The 21,501-nt window shown below is 34.9% G+C and overlaps 1 pseudogene; it reads right to left on the bottom strand.

Annotated features, from left to right (window-relative positions):
• Window positions 1-3,116: 3,116 nt before the first annotated feature.
• Window positions 3,117-3,940, bottom strand: LOC149162367 (floricaula/leafy-like protein FL1 pseudogene; annotated as a pseudogene).
• Between the last annotated feature and the right edge of the window lie 17,561 nt (window positions 3,941-21,501).

Genomic DNA, 21,501 nt, shown 5'->3' with positions numbered 1-21,501 from the left:
TTAGTTACTTCAAGCCACCCGATAACGGGTACGACCTAGATCATTCTGACAAAAAATAGGAGGTAAGGGGACAACTCGTATGACCCACATCATTCTGACAAAAAGGAGGGGACTCTAAGCAAAAACAAAAAAAGGGGGGGGGGGGGTGTTCCACTATTTGTCCACTATAAATTCATTATGAAAATGATAGGTAGTGACAGAGTCTCTGTAGCAACCAATAATTTAATTATTATTTTCGTAATATATTTTAAAATTATTTTATAATGTCTAACAAATAATGAAATTAAATCTCTCTCCATCAAGGATATTATGTGACATCAATATTCATTGACCCAATGGAAAATAGAAAGAAAAAATTATAACATTTAGAAATATTATTTTCAATTATAAGAAAAATGAAATTAATAAGCATTTTTAGAAAACTTTGATAAATTTGATGAAAAGTCTATAAACTAATACACGGCCAAAGGTGTTTAACCTCTAGCTGAAAGTTATAGCCTTCGTTGAGCTACAGAATAATAATATGGAAATTATAAGAAGATGAAAGTAAAAATTTACTAGAGAAGTTGTAAACATATGATAAAAGAAAATAAATTAGTCATTGCCCCAAATAGGTGCAAAGGTATGCAATAGGATTGTGAAATTGGAAAAAGTTGTAGTTTGGTTTCATAATCATGCAAACGATATCGATGTATCAAATTTTAAATTTGAGTGTTTTACCTTTTTAATATATATGTGTTTGTGTGTTAATTTTGTAACTTAACTGACAAACATATCATGTTCTATATTGCAAAGCAACATTAAGAAGAGACAATTTTAGTATTACAAAGCTTTCCATGCTTTTGATCATCCTCCTAGTCGATCACGGACTAATCTCCACATTACAATTCATCTTCCAAAATGGTTGTACATTTTTTAGCATAATCAAATTGACAAAGAGCCACAATTTTCCCCTAAGTTTTCCTAAGAAAACCAAGACTACCTTGCAACAACAAGACTACTTCAAAACATTTTGATCATACTCCTAAACAACCATGTAATAATCTCCACATTACAATTTGTCTTCTAAAATGGCTATATATATTTTTAGCATCATCAACTTGAAAAAGAGCCATAGTTTTCCCCTGAGTTTTCCTAAGAAAACCAGGGCTACTTTTCAACACTAGGACAACTTCGAAAAAAACTAAGAAAGCCTACTTGGAAGAAAGTCATACAAAGAAGAAAATGAAGCGGTCATTAGTAGAGCATATGTATAACCAATATGATCTCAAAAGTCAAAAGTCAACATTCTGGTGGCCCTAAATGCAATAAGCCCCTAGTTCTCTAGAATAGTTGCATGAAGTTCCATCTGCCTTGCACGTTGATCCACATTTATAACAAAACTGGTAACCACACCTGAAACACCACCCACAATACTATGTATCAATTCTCCTTGTGCTTCACTTACATAAAACTCCCCTTCAATTTCATGTAATGAACAACAAATGGAATGACAATTTTACTAAAATGATAGTTCTTTTACATCGTGGGTATTTAATTAGAAGGTATATAAATAATAAATAATTTAGAAGTGGATTTTTCCTCTAGATTTTAGTAATCAAATTACTGTGTAAAATGAAATCTCTTATATTACAAATCACAAAACAACATAATTTCATTTATAAATTTCATAATTATTAACTATTTTGATATTTAACTCCATCCTGAACCTAAATTTAAATTATTATTATTATTAATAAAACCACTTCACTGTTAGGTTTCTCAACTACAACAAATAAATTAGATTAGGATGAGGACCATCCTATATTTTTCAATTAGAAACAATTATATATATCAAAATATAATTCATAACATCCCTAATTCTATTTATTGACTGCGAAGTCATTTTACCAGGTTACTGACCTGCAAGTCATGTGACAACATCCAAACTTTCTTTCAATAATATGTTTGCAGCTTGCACACTGTTTCCATCCATTCTCTTTGGAAAGTTTGAATAACATTAGTCAGACCATGTGTGCTCACATTCTTGTAATGTTTTTCATATCGTATTTGTTGCTTGGTCTCAAAACTTGTAAGGGATACATTCATGGCATTAGCAACAACTTTTATGTTGCAGGGATTGGCCCTGATGGCTCAACTGAGAGAAAGAGAGCACTGCATCCAATCGTTTGGACCATTTCTAATGAAGTTGGTGCTGAGGTTGTTCTATCGTATTGGAGCCTTCTTCCAGTTGCTCGTTCAGTCCATCTATTTCACAATCCTTCCAAAAAAAATACAAGGATTTAAATCCGACGTCTCTTAAATCCAAAAGGGTAAAAATAAAAAAAAATCCAAAGGAAGAGGTGAAACCTTTCTGTTCATTTCTTGAATGGCGGGTTTCGTAGCTTTCCTCTGGGTATAATCCATTAACGATTTTGTTGAATTTTTTGTTGTTGGGTTAACCATACCTTGTTTCCACATTACTTGTTCATAACCTGCCCATTTTTTTTCATCTTAGCACAAGAACTGGTAGTGTTGATCGTTGTATCTCCTCTATATTCTGATAGCCAAACATGTTACTACAGGAAAAACATTAGCATCCATGCATTACAAGAGTTTCTTTTAACCTAAATATTTGTCCAGAAGTTAAGCACCACTACAATATACATGTAAGAGAGTTTTATGCTTTTCCCATATAGGTGGTTTAATATCCAAGCATGGAGGCAGTCGCTGAATATGGAGGAACATGCTTCAGAAGCAACTTTCATACCCATATTTCAAAATGAAATTGAGTATGGTGAACTTTTTAAGATGATCTTAGCTGCAACAGAACTAATAAATTGATACTGGTATATAATATATTCAACAAACTTTGTGCAACCCATTGTTAAGCTGCAATGTTTCAGAAACTAAATTATCTATTCACCATTGTTTTCCAAACAATTTGTGTAGAAAGTAGTGTGATTCACAAATATTTGAGCTATAATAATGTGGGTTTTTTATACAGATTCAAAACATTGTCCAAATCATCATACCAAAGCTTTGATTCCCTAATATTTTGTTGTAAGCATGACAAATCACAAGTGTCTCAGGTATCAATCTAACTATCAGGCACCTCTATTTTGTGTAAGTGAAACCTACCTGTATACTGTCCACAAAATGGAATATAAAATTTATTAGTGAACGTAGACTACAATACATTTTGATTGCAGGTCACCAATGCAGACATTCAGAAGAGCAGAAAATAAAATTACCTTCAAATGCCATAGCCGCTGCAAAAATATTTTGATCATCATGTAATATCAACTTTCTCTCTACCTCAGACAAGATTTCCAACCTTTGCATCTCCAAGCTACCCTGCAATGTTTTCTTCTCGGCTCTTATGGAATATTTAATTCCATATCTATCCCCTATGAGACGATCCATATGATAGATTTCCACCAGGGTATTCATCAAATCTTCAATCTCTTCCTTTGTAATATTGACAAGGGCGTTCGCAGTGAATCCCATCTCGGTCATATTTGCAAGAGATAAGTACCAAAATCCATACTCTTTAAACAAATCTTCAAGGGAATTCAATTCCTTTCTGCCATTCATGGGAAGAATGACTTCCAACGGTCATCCATGGTCCTTGTTAAAGACAATTGTTGTTGGTGTTGGTCTCTGATCCCACCTAAATAAACCTATAGGAAAGTGCTTTGCATCACTATTTTTTTCCTAAGTAGAACGTAGTGCACTCCTACACCAAACAAAAAAAAATCATAGAATTAGCACATGGGTGATAAATTTTGAGATGCCTTTCATTGATTACCGATTGAACTGCAAGATTTGAAGTTGATGGGTAAATTCAGGTATTTAACCAGACCAAGTGGGTTCCTAGCAGTACTTGAAGAAGCAGAATGTGTACCTCCAAAAACACTTCTAGGCCCAGGGATCTCTCTACCATCCAGTGAATTTGCATTAGAAAATGTAAGGCTCTCATATTTAAGGTTGTCTTATGAGTTTAATGCTTCTTAATCTAGTTTATTGGAACACCATTTTCTTCTAATCACATCACAGTAGTAGCGATCATTCAAACTTATCCAAGACTAAGTATCTGAAACCATTCAAGAACTAATGGTTTGACTATACTTTGAGTTAGTGTTGTACTCAAATTATTCATTGCAAGGCCATATTTGCAGATTAAACAAAAATCACTACAATATGATTGTTATGTTTTATCAAATGATTCCTCAAATAATAATTCAGTGTACCCATTTTCTTTTTTTACTTTAATACTTTTCATTAATGTCCTCGAGAGAAATGGCTCTGGGGTCAAAGGAACCTTATCCCAATATTGTATGCTATAAATACTGTAATGGTTGCTTTTATGGTGTCCTATAGATTACAGTGAGACTTGCTAGTCATGTGACTTTTAAAAATTTCGTGTCAGGGAATTTATTTTTAATCAAAGGCAGTTGAAAATTGTTTCAAGTACAATGCAATTTTCCCATGCGCTAAACAAATATTTGAAGGTAATAATAAACATGGCCATCTTCGTTTGTCTTTCACAAAGAATGGCCAATATTGTTTAATATTTCTAATTGTAATTGTGTGTAGTCTAACTCTTTTATGTTTTGGCTTTTTTAGGGCATATTTTATGGTCAATATTGTTCGAAAAATTGGTTGGGAATGGTTGGAATTACAAGTTTAAACTATATAGTCTATACAATCTGAGTGCCAAAGGGTTTATTCAGGGTGTTGAATCTATTTATAAATTGAAAAAGACAATGTAAACAATAAAAATTCACAATCTTGCCATGGATTATTTTGCCATGTCTTGACAAAAAAATGGAAAAAAGAAAATAGTCAGACACCATTGTAATTGTATGCATTCCAGTGCCCAGTAAAACTCTCATTCAAACAACATGCCTTCATAAAGAATACATTTATGTCCACCAAATTCTAAAAAATGCAGTCCATCACAAAAAATTTAATACAGTGCCAGAGATAAACTTAATAAACTTCAATTAAAATACAATTCCTTATTGTAAAGATAAGGAAAGGAATGGCAACAAGAATATGAATCAGATCACAAGTAAAATGAGGACACTATATTTTTCAGTTTGATCATAGTGTTGTTGGTGACCTGGGGCACTCTCCAAACCGGGAAAGCTATGAAAACCTATTCTTTCCCTTTGTAAACCTGATGGGATAAGTCTACAGACATCCCGAGATGAAACACAAAATATCTCATGGAATGAAATCCAAAATACCTCGCATATATTATATACTTTGGAGAAGCGGTACCATGAAATTGGATGAACAGTAAAAACCCATTAATTCTTTGAAAGTGTAAGTCTAGTGGGATGAATCTACAAGCTCTATGGAATAAATGACATACAAATAACCACATTAATAGAGGAAAGATTTCAATAGTTCTTTCTCGGTGCAATATACAAGGTATAAATAAAGTACAAAAACCCACTTTAATAATGAAATATTTAAACCTCATTCTCTATACTTCTGCATGCAAGAACAAATACTTTTAGAGTAATCCCAACAACCATCTATTTTCACTATGTACTTTCTAAATTCCATACATATGCCAAAAGTTGATGGATCATCACCACCCCAGGTTGCAATATTTACTCGATTTCATTTGATGAAATTAGTTACTAACCCAAACCCATCTAAATTCATTCAAGGTGCTTTTATAGATTAAATGAATACAAATTGATCATCCCCACAAACCCTCTATCACCTAACCTCTGTTTATGCTATAATAAAACCCCAAAACCTAATCAGTAATAAGGAATTCCAAATAAAGGGAATTGATGCAATAATAAATACCCAAAACCAAATCAATAATAATAAGGAACTCCATAGCATGAGACCAATAGAATAATAATAAATACCCAAAACCAAATCAATAATAATAAGGAACTCCATAGCATGAGACCAATAGAATAAAACTTTTAGTTGTTGGTTATTTTTATTGTAAGCATTGAACCCTAGCTTCTCTTATAATACGAGGTCTCGGAGTCAGGGCGAGCACAATGGACAAAATCAGCAGAACTAACACCACCACAAATACAAACATATTTTTATTATTATCCTCCGTCTTCACAATGTAATACAGTTCCATCATGATTTCTTTCTTGCTTCCCTCAAATTGACTTTGTCAAGTGGTTACTAAGAGTTCTCTAAAAATTGAGTTACTGAGACAAAAAGGATTATAAGTTTCAGAGGTTTAGTAAAAATCATTTCTCTGAATCGAAAGGGCATAAAGAAAGCATAGTGTACACACCTAGAGGACAGAGTCCTCAATTAATATGAATCCACTAAAATCTTGATTCATTCATATCGCAAAGTACCAAAACAACTCAAGCCATCATTGAAACTATTGTTGTTATGTTCTTCAATATAAAGCTACCAAAAAGTGAATGTACAATCGCTGTCTTTTTGTAAAAAAAAATTATAAAGACATGACTAGAATAAAGGATAAATTCGTTTTGGATGGCCTGGGGTGTATCTCCACAAATGATAGACCACCGCGTTTGTTTTCATCCTACAGTCAGAAAGGATTTGGGGATAATGGTTGTTTCCATACATCATATTGAATGGATTTCAATGTGTTATTTAAGAGTGCAAGGGTTCTAGAACATGTGGTAGGTCACTGCGTTCATAGGTCAAATTTGGGGATGCAACTGTTGAAAATTGGATGAAGTTTAACCCATTTTAACAAAATGAAAGAAGGAAAGAAATTTTTGAAAAATAAAATACCCACTGAAATATTGAGTCCCTTTAGAGTGTTGGCTCTGTACCTTGCAAGTTTGTGGAAGTTGAGAGTCTACAGTGGTCGCTCCCAGCTATCCAATAGAGAAATATGGATGCCACATTTCTTGCGGATTAAAGGTTAAGTAATATAGTCACCATATCATATTGTTGCTAAGGAATATGGCCACTATAGTTTGCAACTAATGGGGAAAATGAATTTTTCTATTTTCAATTCGAGAAAAAATAAAACCCTTCTCTTTTTTAAACTCAATAAAATTTGCATTCAAATGAAAAAACTTACAATCATTGATTATGGACAGGGAAACAATATTACTATTCACATCCTTTTTTCCAATCATTGACCAAGGAATCGCTTCCAAATACTCTAGGTAGGATGACATACCCGCATAAAAAGACTATGGTAGTTGAAACCTTCAGAATGTTGAGAACTTTCAAGATGCTTTTTTTTTGTAAGATTTCACTGTAAATGTGTTAGAAAACCTGCACAGATGAATCTAGCTAGTAAAGGTTGAACACACAGCTTTGCAGAGCAAAAACACTAAAAGAAAATCAAAAGAACAAAAGAATAATTCATTAGAAAATAGGTTACAATGCTCATGATATAGCATTACTGGGTGAAGATCCCAAGGTAATGCACCATAGTGGTGATCAATGAGAGGACTCAACACCTACAACAAGTTCCAGAGAGAACTAGCCAGTTGCGGAGTGAAAGGAGGAGCAAATCAGGGAGTAAATCATGCAGAAGGAATCTAGCATGTAGTCCCATGCTCTAACTAAGTCTCCGCATGTAGGTGTGTAGTACCTCCAACACCCTCCCTGAACACCACTATGGGGAAAAATAGAAAATGGGCCCTGGCAACTAAGGCTAAAGGTCACCCAAAATACAGTGCAACTTGTACTAAAATTGAGGAAAGAGGGAAAACCTCATGGGAAAAACCCCCCCTCAAAATATAATGTAATCAAAAGAAAAGAGGAAGAAGAGACAGTTGCTAAGCAACTGTGTCCTTCACTCCAAGACGATCGCGCAGAGAGTGAAACTTTTGCTCAGTGAATGTCTTGGTGAAGATGTCTACATTCTATTCTGCTGAAGGACAAAACTGCAAATCAATGACACGATCATGTACTAAGTCTCTGATGTAGTGCATATGGATCTCTATGTGCTTCGTTTGCTGCCACTGTACTAGATCACTACAAAATTTGAGAGTGCTCTGGTTGTCACACCAGATGACAATGGGCTGGTGGAATTGGACACCCAACTCAATGAGGAATTGTTGTAGCCACAGGTCCTGAATGGTGATGTTGACTACTCCTCTATACTCGAACTGGAATGAAGAGAGAGCAATAGCAACCTTCTTGCTCAACCAACAGATAGGGCGAGACCCTAGACTGAGTGAATATCCTGAGGTGGACTTGCGATCAATGTTATCGCCCACCGAATCAGAATTAGTGAAGCCAAGGAGATTCAATGCAGTGCCTGCTGCAGAGTGAATCCTGAAGGTGATGGTGCCCTGCACATATCGGAGGATGCGCTTGGCAGCATTCCAGTGTAGCTCATGCGGCTCTTGCATGTATCTGGAAACTACCCCTACTGCATATGAGAGATCTGGTCTAGAGTGGGTGAGGTACAATAAGCTCCCCACTAGCTGTCTGTAGAGAGTACTGTCAACTAATGGAGTGTCACCTCCATCCTCGAGGTGGATCCCAGACAAAAAAGGAGTCGGTGCTGGCTTGCAGTTAGTCATGTGAAATCTTTCAAGGAGATCCCGTGCATACTTAGCCTGAGAGAGTTTGATTCCTGTGGCATCTTGCCTAATCTCAAGACCAAGAAAGAAGTGTAATGGACCCATTTCCGTCATCAAGAACCTATCATGCAAGGCCCTCTTGACTGCAGCAATGGTTGAAGTTGAGTTGTCGGTGATCAAGAGATCATCCACATACAAAACTATGATAAGAAGAGAATCATGTGTCCTGGGCATGTAAACATTCGGATTAGATTTACATCTTTCAAAGTTTTGTGATAAGAGAAAAGAATCCATCTTCGCATGCCAAGCTCTCGGGGCCTGCTTAAGGCCATAGAGAGATTTCTTCAGTTTACAGACCAAAGACGAATCCTGAATGAAACCATGTGGCTGCTACATGTAGATCTCCTCATATAGGTCTACGTGAAGAAAGGAATTCCTAACATCCATCTGATGTACTTCCCACCGCTGGGCAGCTGCAATGGCAAGTGCAAGGCGTATGGAATCCATATTTGCTACTGGAGCAAAGGTCTCATCATAATCAATGGCATGCACTTGCTGGAAGCCTTTGGCTACTAGCCTAGCTTTCTGTTTGGTGATTTTCCCATCTACAGCACTCTTGGTCCTGTGGACCCATTTGCATCAAACAAGTTTCCTTCCTGAAGGAAGGGGGACCAGATCCTAGGTTTGGTTCTCGAGGAAGGAGTTATACTCCTCCTCCATGGTGGACTCCCAAGATGGATGCCCAATAGCCTCAGCATAAGACTGTGGATCAGAAGACTGAACCAAATGACAACGCCAGGATGGCGTTGGTTCAGTGGCAATGAGGGCAAAAGGAGGCTCAATAAACTCTGAGCTAGTCCTTCACAGATCAAAATTATCCCCCACAAGACCATTTCTAGCAGCTGGGTGGTCTTGTGTATATATCTCACTTAAGCTCCTTGTTCTCTGATTTACGATAGGGGGAGTTGATTCACTACTAGAAGCTCGATCTGGGCTTGGATGTGGATCATCATATGCATGCACTAGATTTGTATCTGAAGACTCTGTCTCTGCATTTGCATGGTCTACCGCGACATCTGCATGCTTTTTATCTACATCTGAGTGTACTGAGTCATCATCTCGGACATGAGGTAGATAAAAGGTGTCTGCATGCGGAAATTGAGGTGCATGCGAGAGACTTTCCTCAAATTTGACACTTCGCTCAATGATGAGCTTGTCCGTAGAGGAAATCAAGAGTCGGTATCCCTTCACACCATCAAGGTATCCAACAAAGATGCACTCAATGCTCTGTGGATCAAGAGCTTTCCTCTTTTCAAAGGGGATCCTGGCCTATGCTCGGGAGCCGAAAACGCGGAAGTGGGTGACCTCTAGTTTAGTGCTGCTCCAAGCCTCAAAGGGAGTTTGTTCCTTGACAGACCTATGAGGAGATCTGTTATGGATGTAGTTAGCACAATTAAGTGCTTCAGCCCATAGCTTATGAAGCAGTGACTTAGCATGCAACATGCAGGAAGCCATCTCTTTGAGAGATCGGTTCTTTCTCTCAGCAACTTCGTTCTATTGAGGAGTGTATGGAACTGTGTACTACAATTGTATGCTAGACTAAAGGTAAAGGTTCTGAAGTGATGTGTTAACATATTCCCCCCCATTTTCTGTGTGGAGGGCTTTGGTCTTTCTCTTTGACTGTGTCTCAACTAGTGCTTTGAAGTCTTGAAAGCGCGCAAAAACTTCAGATTTGTCCCTGAGAAGATACAGCCAAGTATATCGTGAGAAATCATCAATAAATGGAAGCACATACCTTGCTTTGTTGATGGAAGGATGAGGAAAAGGCCCCATGAGATCACTATGGATCAGATCTAAAGGAGAGGATGCTCTATGAGTCTTGCCAGTGTCAAACTTTTCTCTAGGATGTTTGCCAAGGACACACCCTTCACAAACTCCTTTGGAGAAACTGATATTTGGCAAGCCTTCCACCATGTCATGCTTGCTTAGCTGTTGCATATACCTGTAATTTATGTGACCATACCTCTGATGCTAAAGCCTACTACTATCATCAGCATGTGCAAGCAATAAGGAGGATTCAGATTCAATAAATTCAGAAAATGTATACAATCTAGCTCCATTGCTTACCTCACCGATTACAATTTTGGAGCTGCTATGTAGGTCATATATGTTCACTGCATCTGGAGTGAATTCCACTCTCTTTCTGATGCCAGAATGAGTGATCTGATAAACTGAAAGCAGGTTTACCGAAAGTTTTGGAACATGAAGCACATCTTCAAAGCTTCCGTGTAAAAGTTCCACTCTACCTTTTCCAGTGACCTCAATAGGTGGGTCATCTCCCATGAGGATGGGAGGTCCTTTGCATGCTTCCAAAGAGGAATAGACTTCCTTTACAACATCCATATGATGTGATGCACCAGAATCTATAATCCATGCATCAAGGGAAGAATTAATTACAACTAAAGCATGAAAACTTTTACCTTTCTCGTGTGGTGGATCCTCAGTTTTCTTCTTGGCGCCCTGAGGGATGTGGTCCCCAAGGTTGTGCTTCTAAAGGATTTCTGCCATTTGGTCAATTTGTTTCTTCATGCAGGACGATTCTGGATGGAATCTTCAGTGACAGTAGGTGCATTTATCTCCTTTCTTCCCTTTCTCATTTCTGGAGCCGGAGGAGTCATTGAAGGGCTTGGTGTACCCTTCCTTCTTTGGATGGGAATGCGCTTTTCCCTTGTCTTTTTGCTGCTGAATTGTTTGATTTGAATCAGATCTGTTATTTTTATTGTGGCTGCCATCATGCACAGCAAGTGCATGTGCTTTTGGAGGTTTGATTTTCCCCATGCCAATGAGTTTATCTTTCTCAAAAGTAAGGGACTCCATGAACTCATTGAGAGAAGGCATAGCATAGGATTTACTTATTGTGAGGCTTACTGAATGAAATGTAGACACAAAGTCAGAGTATTCCATTCCAAGCTTTGACATAATAGAGAGAACTTGGCGACTCTCCTCCTTGGATTTGTCAATTCCACAACCCTTGAGTTGCGACAATAGATCATTATATTTGGTGAAGAAGTCTTGAATTCTGTCATAGTTCCATGGATCCAATGACAACAGCTCCACTTCGAGCATATGTCCTTTCATCTCATCCTATTTCCCATAGAGTTCTTCAAGCTTTTTCCAAATCTCATTGGGAGTATTGCAGGCAGATAGATGAAACTGCAACTTTGGGGAGATGCACATGCATATGGATCCATGGGCCTCATCCATGCGGTTGAGGTACTTGGATTTCTCTATGGTTGAAGTGGGTTCCACTTCTGCAGCCATGGTAATCCTGTACAACCCTTTCTGATGAAGGTATCAAGCCATTTGGTCCTTCCATTCGTGATAGTTGTACAGTGTTAGGATCAATGATTTGGGAGACTCCATTTTTTTGTCGATCCTTAATCTCAAAGTTGTAATACCTACAAAATAAAGTACTAGTGCTCCTTTTATCTAGCAACCTATGGGCTCTAATACCATGTAAATGTGTTAGAAAACCTGCACATATGAATCTAGCTAGTAACGGTTGAACACACAGCTTTGCAGAGCAAAAACACTAAAAGAAAATCAAAAGAACAAAAGAATAATTCATTAGAAAATAGGTTATAATGCTCATGATATAGCATTACTGGGTGAAGATCCCAAGGTAATGCACCATAATGGTGATCAATGAGAGGAATCAACACCTACAATAAGTTCCGGAGAGAACTAGCCAGTCACGGAGTGAAAGGGGGAGCAAATCATGGAGTAAATCATGCAGAAGAACTAGCCAGTTGCGGAGTTAAAGAAGGAGCAAATCAGAGATTAAATCATGCAGAAGGAATCTTGCATGTAGTCTCATGCTCTAACTAAGTGTCAGCATGTAGGTATGTAGTACCTCCAACATCTGCTTCAAATTCTTACAATACATCAACCACAACGTCTCCATATACATATCCACATCGTCACAGTCAGAGATCTCTTTCAAATGCGACAAAATTCGTTGCTGATTAGACCACTTGCTAGAGAGCTTGGCAGAGGAAAACCTACGGTGCACCACAATAATATCTTTATGGACATCCAAAGTGACAGAGAAGCCACCCTTGGAGCTTAATGTTAGCTTAACATAACTGGAATCAGAATCATTAGATTGGAAACCAGTGTTGCAACTCCCCAGAATGGTAGAAACTCATTCCTGAATCAACATCTCCCTATCTTGCACAAAGGTCAAAGAGGTTGTTTGCTTATTGGCACTAGAGTACTAAATGTGTGCAGTTCCATTGACCTTAGTGGAATGTTTTGGAAACATTTCTTACTTGTGAACCATCACTTATGTAAGGTGGAGAGGAGAAAGAGTTCAACCGGCCAACATTGAGGGCAGAGTTGAATTACCAGTAACCTAGAGAGGAATACGATGCAACTGCAAAAGGGCAAGAATGAGTCTATTATGGGTGAAACCTTGCCTGAGGATAGATGAATTTTGAATGGCCAAATGATCCCCTTGTGATTGTTGGGGTTAACTGTGAGGATTTTGTCTAGAATGAAAAATTTCCTGAGGATAGATGAATTTTGAATGGCCAGATGATCTCCTTGTCATTGTTGGGGTTAACTGTGAGGATTTGTCTAGAATGAAACTTTTCTTGATGAGAACGATAATTCACCTATCTTGAGCATGTCCCCCCGATTCAACCTCTCGACCATTGTTTCATTGAGAGGGTTGTGGGTTGGGTCATCAGGAAAAACGAATCCTCATACTGGAGACATCGTTTGAGATTTCCTCGTCGAAGACAGTTCAAGTCCCATGGAGGTGCAAAAAATGGAGCTCTGTGAGGGGCCTTGAAGCTGCTGAGGTTGTGAAACCCTACAATGCCTAGGTCGTGGTGAGGGAGGCATAACGAGTATAGCGGGTGGTGAAGTCTATTCACTTGCACGAATTCGAACCACGTGTCAATTTTCTATTCGGAGGAGGACGGAAATAGAGTCGTGTGATTCGCTAGATCATCATAGTCCAACTCCACATAGGGACATCTATCAGCTAAATAAAATATTAATTCTTTTAGGTAAGAAATTAAATTTTAATTATGATAATATTTGATTTTATATATATTATTTTTTTAATGAAATAAAAAATTAAATTGTAATAATGATAATATATGATTTTTTATATAATATTTATATTAAATATTATTTAAAGTTGAAATCATTTTTTAATTGATTAAGTGTTTATTTTCATTGGATTTAAAGAAATAAGTTAATATTTCAAAATCCAAAACCATCTTGTCAAATTAGAAGTTCATCCTCCTATGAATTAAAATTTTGTTCTTTTTATAAACCACCAATGGCTAATTTAGTGATGAATTTCTTTGCTCTTTGTTGATAATTGATCTATCCATATTCTAGTTATGGAACATTACTACTTTGAAAAATAAAGCAAAAAAATGAAGCAATGGCATTTAGCATAGAAAATTTTAGGGGTGAATGTTGGCCCTTTGGAAAAATTAAGAGGTTTTAAATTTTTAGTGGGCGAATATTTTGTATCATAGTACATTTTTACAAATCACCTCAAATAGCCCACCTTATTTTAAGGGAGAGGGTAAAAAAGGTAAATTTAGCCCTTGAAATTAGGAGTTACAACCTTCCATTTGCCCATTTTCAAGAATAGGTTTTATTTAAGTGAATCCTATGGGCCAAAGGCCCAAATACCATATTTATAAAAAAGGTGTGATAAATTAATAAAAATATAAATAAATGAGAGGTATGGTAAATAAATAAAACATTTTTTATATTTACTCCTTAAGTCACCTTATATACATGCAAGGGTGTAAAAAAATAAAAATATAAGTAAAGTGGAGGTATGGTAAATAAATAAAACGTATTTTTATACTTACTCAAAAGGTATGGTAAATAAATAAAAATATAAATAAACCAGACGCATGGTAAATAAATAAAACCTCTTTTTATATTTAGTCCATAACCCTCGTTCTATTTATGAAGCCTCAAGAAATAGGTTTTATTTAAGTGAATCCTATGGGCCAAATACCATATTTGTAAAAGAGGTATGGTAAATTAATAAAAATATAAATAAATGATGTATGGTAAACAAATAATTTTTTTTTTTATATTTACTCCATAAGTCACCTTATATTTACGAACACTCAAAAAATGCATTATATTTAGGTGAAACCTATGGGCAAAATACTATGGGACAAATACCATGGACTAGATTGTTATTAATACCATGCAAAAAAACATTATTAACCCTAATATTCGTATTAATAAAAATAAAAATGGCACATGGTATTGACCCATGGTATTCACCAAAATGGCACATGGTATCAACCCATGGTATTCACCTGGAATGTAGCCTATTTAAATGGGGGAATTAAACCAGCATAGATCCATCTTTACTCTGGATCTACTAACCCCCGAGAGGTATCAAATATCGTGATATGCAAACTAGCATAGAGTGAAAAAAAAATTGATCCGATCAAGAGTAAAAATGGATGTTGTAATTTAATGTATGTTAAACATTTTAGCTTGGTTAAAATAAAAAATAAAATAAAAATCAACTATTAATTTTTATAAATTACTAATAGTAATTTTTAAGCTCTAGGTTTATGATAACCCATGGTATTGACCCATGGTAATACCATGGTATTCATGTTAGGATAGACTATTTAAAGGGGAAATTCTATCATCTTAGATCCATCTTAATTCTGGGTCTACCAAGTGCTCAGAGGGATAAATAGATTTCATCCCCCTAAGAGTGGTAGATGTGGAGTTAAGATGGATATAGGTTGGATTTTATGAGAATGAAGATATTAAATAGACTTAGGAAATTATATTGTAAAAACATCTTGAGGTGAATGGTTAAAGCATAGACATTGGACAAGTATATTTGTATACTTCTGTTTTAAACTGAAACAAATCCAGGGCTAAAAGGAATGGATTGATTGCACTAGTCATCCTTCTATAACTTTCCAACATATGCTGGAGTGAACAGATTGTAATTTGGGTAATTTTTCTAATTGCAAACAGGAACATACTTGTGTATTGGTAGGGTGGTTACGAGGTCCCTAGAAGTGATGAATTTGAATTTTTCTTGGTTTTATATGTAGTATTAGGTTTTTTCTCATGCTTTCTGTGAATGGCACGGGTGAATTTTATCCTACACCCACTAGGCTATCTATATGTAATTTCGGTAATTTTGATTTCAAAAGATATTTTAAAGAAATGCAATGATTTCATTTGTGTATTCAATAAACACGAGATTTTATAATTGAGTAAAATATTCGCCATGCCTGGTGAGAGATTCGCCAAGAAATTATATATACATATCATATTATTGTTAAAATCACCTTCCATTTTTCCTATATACCATCGAGATTCGCCCATTTATTATACATGTAAATTTAGGGGGTTCTTAAAATTTTCCTTGGCATTTAATTTGGCTAGTTGACTACAATTTCTTTTAGCTATAGTAGTTAATGGATGTGTTGTTACACAAAATGGGACTTGTTTTGACATCAAGTTAAAGTTGTTTTGATGAATTTTTTTTTTTAATGAAAATTTAGATTAATTTAAAATTGATCAAAACCCTTGAAAACAACATTTTATAAGCAATGTTCCATTACAGTGGTGGAAGTCTAAACTTTGACTTTGGATGAGTCAATTTTACCAACACAAAAAGAAGAAATAAGAAAAAAGTGATAGTAATATGTGTCCCATATATGTATGTCATGGTATGACTTATCATAATCACAAGAAAAATTTGTAAACTTTTTATATTAACTCCACACAAATAAAATATATCTATTTCAATTCTATATTTATTACACGTAAAGAGATGTTAAAAATTTTAATACCAATATTTTTTAAATTAAAAAAATACGAATAACTAAAAGAAATTGACCAATTTTAATAGGCTATAACTTTATATAATTATATCGTTCTTAAATTTTCCTTATAATTTCAGAAATAAAACTTCAATAATTAAATATTTATTTAGCTTAATATATATATATAGTTTCAATACATTAATTTGAAAATTTGAATGGTTAGTAAAAATAAATTCTTCTACATAAAAAATAATGATTTTGTAAGTAACGCATCAGCACGCTGGTTACCTTTTTAGGAAGAATTATGCTTATAGTAGTCGACTTTTGGTCCCAGTTCCGGTGGGAAAATCATGACAACATTCTCAGAGCTTTTGATATTCCAATTCGTACTTACAATTTCCTCTTTATTTGACATTCTCTCAATTGATTTTCGTTTTTTTCATGATCAATCACCGCATGATAATTAAATTCCTTCGAATCTTCGAGCGAAAATCAAGTCTCTGCTTCAATTTTTTTCTTTCTTAGTCGCTATGAAAAAGCTCCCTAATGCCATGGCTGCCATGAGAGTGTTCTTTGTTGTGTTCGTCCTGTTGCCCCTAATCGCCCCAAACGGCGCGTAGAGTTAAGCCTACAGTTTTAAGTGAGGAATAGACTTGAGATCATGTAACCTCGTAGTTATAATTGATGCATATTTTTTTTTTTAATTATGTTTTTTTTTCCAATTATGAAATAATTATTATCTTGTAATTATGAAATGTCATAAAATAATTATGAGGAAATTACTAAACTGTGTATTAAAATAAAAATAATGGTAAAAGAGATATTTTAGTTAACCACTGAGATAAATTAAATTAAAGGAAAATTTCGCTATAATAAATCTATATTAAATAAATATAGTAGACAGATTTATATTGAGTAAATATAGTGGAGATTGTTAATGTGTTTTTTGTTATGAGTTTAATGTGATAACATATTATTTGTAGTTTGAGTGTGGTTGTCTTCCCAACTAAAATTATAATCATTGGTGATGGCTTTTAGTTGTCTATGATGACATGTAAATATTTTGCTTTTATCAAATATATTTTTTTCTTGAGAAAATCTCAAATGAAATAATAAATATATTTTCATATAAAAAATTAAGTGATTAGTCATATAACAAATGTTATGATAATTCTATTAACATAGTTTCTATATCTCCATCCAAAATTTAACTATAAACATAGGAATGATAGCTAACATGTTTAATATTCAACTTACTAACACTACCATGCTAAAACCACATTAAAAATATAAAAATATATCAATATAAATATCTTATTCTGAATTACTAGAATGAAAAAACACAAAAATATAACTTGCTATTTATCAAAATTAATATTATAAATTATTATTAAAGGCTTTGTGTAACATACTAAACACAAAACTATATGTATATAAAAAAAACATTAACATAATACATGCTGATTTTATCGAGGAGCTATACTCTAACATCGCTCTAATAGTTAATCCAGTGTACAACCATATCTTCACCATTTAAGACTCCTCCTCGCTGGCATACACTTGACAATATTTCCCTATGTAAACGGAGAGAACCCCGAGGTCCTTCCATTGACACTACAGTTATGTAATTGAGGTTGATGAGACTGGTTAGAAGGATCTCGACTCTGGCACATGGCTTGATCTGCACCGTTGGATTGGGTGAGATCCACGACCTCCATGATTTGGGGATTAACCAGCTGAATAATGCACAGACTAGGCAGGGTTTGGGTCATTTGGACATGCGATAGGGTTGCTATTCGGCTCCGCAATAGAGGGTGACCGGACAATGATATGGATAGTCTCTCTGCCATGACTATCTCTTCGGGCTTACAGGTATCCTCTAGAGGCGACGAAGGTTTTGTTAACTTCTCTGCTATCCTAAATCCGTTGACATCCATTATACATTTCTCTGTTGATATTTACTGTACATTTCTGTGTTGATATTCACTATACATTCCTCTATTCTTCTTACCTGCCATCATGCAAGCGGTGAAACTATCAATGGTTGGACTCTTTGCCCTAGAGGGATGCACCAGGTTCATGCAGCCATAGAAAATTTTAGGGGCGAATATTCGCCCTTTGGCGAAATTAAGGGGTTTTAAATTTTTAGTGGGCGAATATTTTATATCATAGTACATTTTTACAAATCACCTCAAATAGCCCACCTTATTTTAAGGGAGAGGGTAAAAAAGGTAAATTTAGCCCTTGAAATTAGGAGTTACAACCTTCCATTCGCCGATTTTCAAGAATAGGTTTTATTTAAGTGAATCTTATGGGCCAAAGGCCCAAATACCATATTTATAAAAGAGGTGTGGTAAATTAATAAAAATATAAATAAATGAGAGGTATGGTAAATAAATAAAACATTTTTTATATTTACTCCTTAAGTCACCTTATATACATGCAAGGGTGTAAAAAAATAAAAATATAATTAAAGTGGAGGTATGGTAAATAAATAAAACGTATTTTTATACTTACTCAAAAGGTATGGTAAATAAATAAAAATATAAATAAACCAGACGCATGGTAAATAAATAAAACCTCTTTTTATATTTAGTCCATAACCCTCGTTCTATTTATGAAGCCTCAAGAAAGAGGTTTTATTTAAGTGAATCCTATGGGCCAAATACCATATTTGTAAAAGAGGTATGGTAAATTAATAAAAATATAAATAAACGAGAGGTATGGTAAACAAATAAAACATTTTTTTATATTTAGTCCATAAGTCACCTTATATTTACAAACACTCAAAAAAATGTGTTATATTTAGGTGAAACCTATGGGCAAAATACAGGACAAATAACATGGACTAGATTGTTATTAATACCATGCAAAAAAACATTATTAACCCTAATATTTTTATTAATAAAAATAAAAATGGCACATGGCATTGACCCATGGTATTCACCAAAATGGCACATGGTATTGACCCATGGTATTCACCTCGAATGTAGCCTATTTAAATGGTGGAATTAAACCAGCGTAGATCCATCTTTCCTCTGGGAGAGGTATCAAATATTGTGATATGCAAACTAACATAGAGTGAAAAAATATTTGATCCGATTAAGAGTAAAAATGGATGTTGTAATTTAATGTATGTTAAAAATTTTAGCATGGTTAAAATAAAAAATAAAATAAAAATCAACTATTAATTTTATTTAATTTTTATAAATTACTAATAGTAATTTTTAAGCCCCAGGTTTATGATAACCCATGATATTGACGCATGGTAATACCATGGTATTCATGTGAGCATAGACTATTTAAAGGGGAAATTCTATCATCTTAGATCCATCTTAATTCCGGGTCTACCAAGTGCTCAGAGGGATAAATAGATTCCATGCCCCCAATAGTGGTAGATGTATAGTTAAGATGGATATAGCTTGGTTTTTATGATAATGAAGATATTAAATAGACTTAGGAAATTATATTGTAAAAACATCTTAAGGTGAATGGTTAAAGCATAGACATTGGACAAGTATATTTGTATACTTCTATTTTAAACTGAAACAAATCTAGGGCTAAGAGGAATGGATTGATTGCACTAGTCATCCTTCTATAACTTTCCAACATATGCTGGAGTAAACAGATTGTAATTTGGGTAATTTTTCTAATTGCAAACAAGAACATACTTGTGTATTGGCAAGGTGGTTACGAGGTCCCTAAAAGTGATGAATTTGAATTTTTCTTGGTTTTGTATATAGTATTAGGTTTTTTCTCATGCTTTCTGTGAATGGCACGGGTGAATTTTATCCTACACCCACTAGGTTATCGATATGTAATTTCGGTAATTTTGATTTCAAAAGATATTTTAAATAAATGAAATGATTTCATTTGTGTATTCAATAAACACAGGATTTTATAATTGAGTAAAATATTCACCATGCCTGGTGAGAGATTCGCCAAAAAATTATATATACATATCATATTATTGATAAAATCGCCTTCCATTTTTCCTATATACCATGGAGATTCGCCCATTTATTATACATGTAAATTTAGGGGGGGTTCTTGAAATTTTCCTTGCATGCAGCAACATGAGCTAATGGTACAAGATTAAAATGGTGAATTTGAGAAGTTTATTCTTGACCATCCCCTAATGGTACCTCTGCTCTGACAGGTATACCTCACAACTCATGGCTCGACAAGCCTCCTCTCAAGTAATTTCTTCCCTACACAAGTGTTTCGCTGCTAGAACAGCTTCCTTCCGACTCAAGTTCCATGCTTACTCCATGGCATTTTCTGCCTGTAGGTACGTCCTAGTGGTGGTGTGAATCTCTATATCCAGCAAGGGGTTTTGGAAAGAGGATGCTCTGTTACAATACTTCGTTGTCTTCATTTTCATGTTCGTCATTACTCAAGCATGTCCTGGCATTTTCATTTCTGGTGATAGACCTTCGTTAACTGAGGAATTGTATTAATTTTGGTTATATCAAACTCTTAAGTCTTTGCCGGCTGGATGCTACGACTATTATCGAACTGTAATTGTAATTACTGTATGAATGATGGCCTTTGTGAAATTCCGTCATAGGCATGATATTAGTTTTGCTAAACTGCCATTAAGGGTTTTATGAAGGTTTTCATATACATAATCTTATTTGAGGGTTTATGAATATATTACGGTTGCACTTCTATTCACATTTTGTCTAAATCAATGTTATAATAGTTCACAGTCAGGGTTTGTTCCCTAAGGCTTAGGTTGGCCAACTGTAACCCTACATTTAGCTCACAATTGTTAAATGTTTGATCTTTATATCTAGTTAATGGTTATTTCTGTTCTTTTCTGCTAGGGTTTAAGATTGACAATCTTTGAATGATAAAGTTGAAGCGCATCCTAGGTAATTGGCTCACGAGGGTTCTTCCCAGAACTCGATCGAGAGCCATACAAACCCTCACGGTTATCTTTTGTTTACTGTTTAAATGGAAGTTCAATGGCTCTGTCATTCTTTATATGCTTTCCTGATATGGTTAGATAGAGAAGTACTTATGAAATTCCATAAATCAATAGTTTGCATATTCTGGTACAATTATTTAGTGAGCTCTTAAATTCCAGTAAGACAATTTATACTCAGAAAATAAAAGGGATATTTGTTCTTCTATTGTAATTC

This window comes from Pinus tabuliformis, chromosome 5_2 (assembly GCF_031772625.1).
Source record: "Pinus tabuliformis cultivar Carrire ecotype Pingquan chromosome 5_2, CPIR1, whole genome shotgun sequence".
NCBI lineage: Eukaryota > Viridiplantae > Streptophyta > Pinopsida > Pinales > Pinaceae > Pinus > Pinus tabuliformis.
This window is presented reverse-complemented; position numbering and strand designations above follow the sequence as displayed.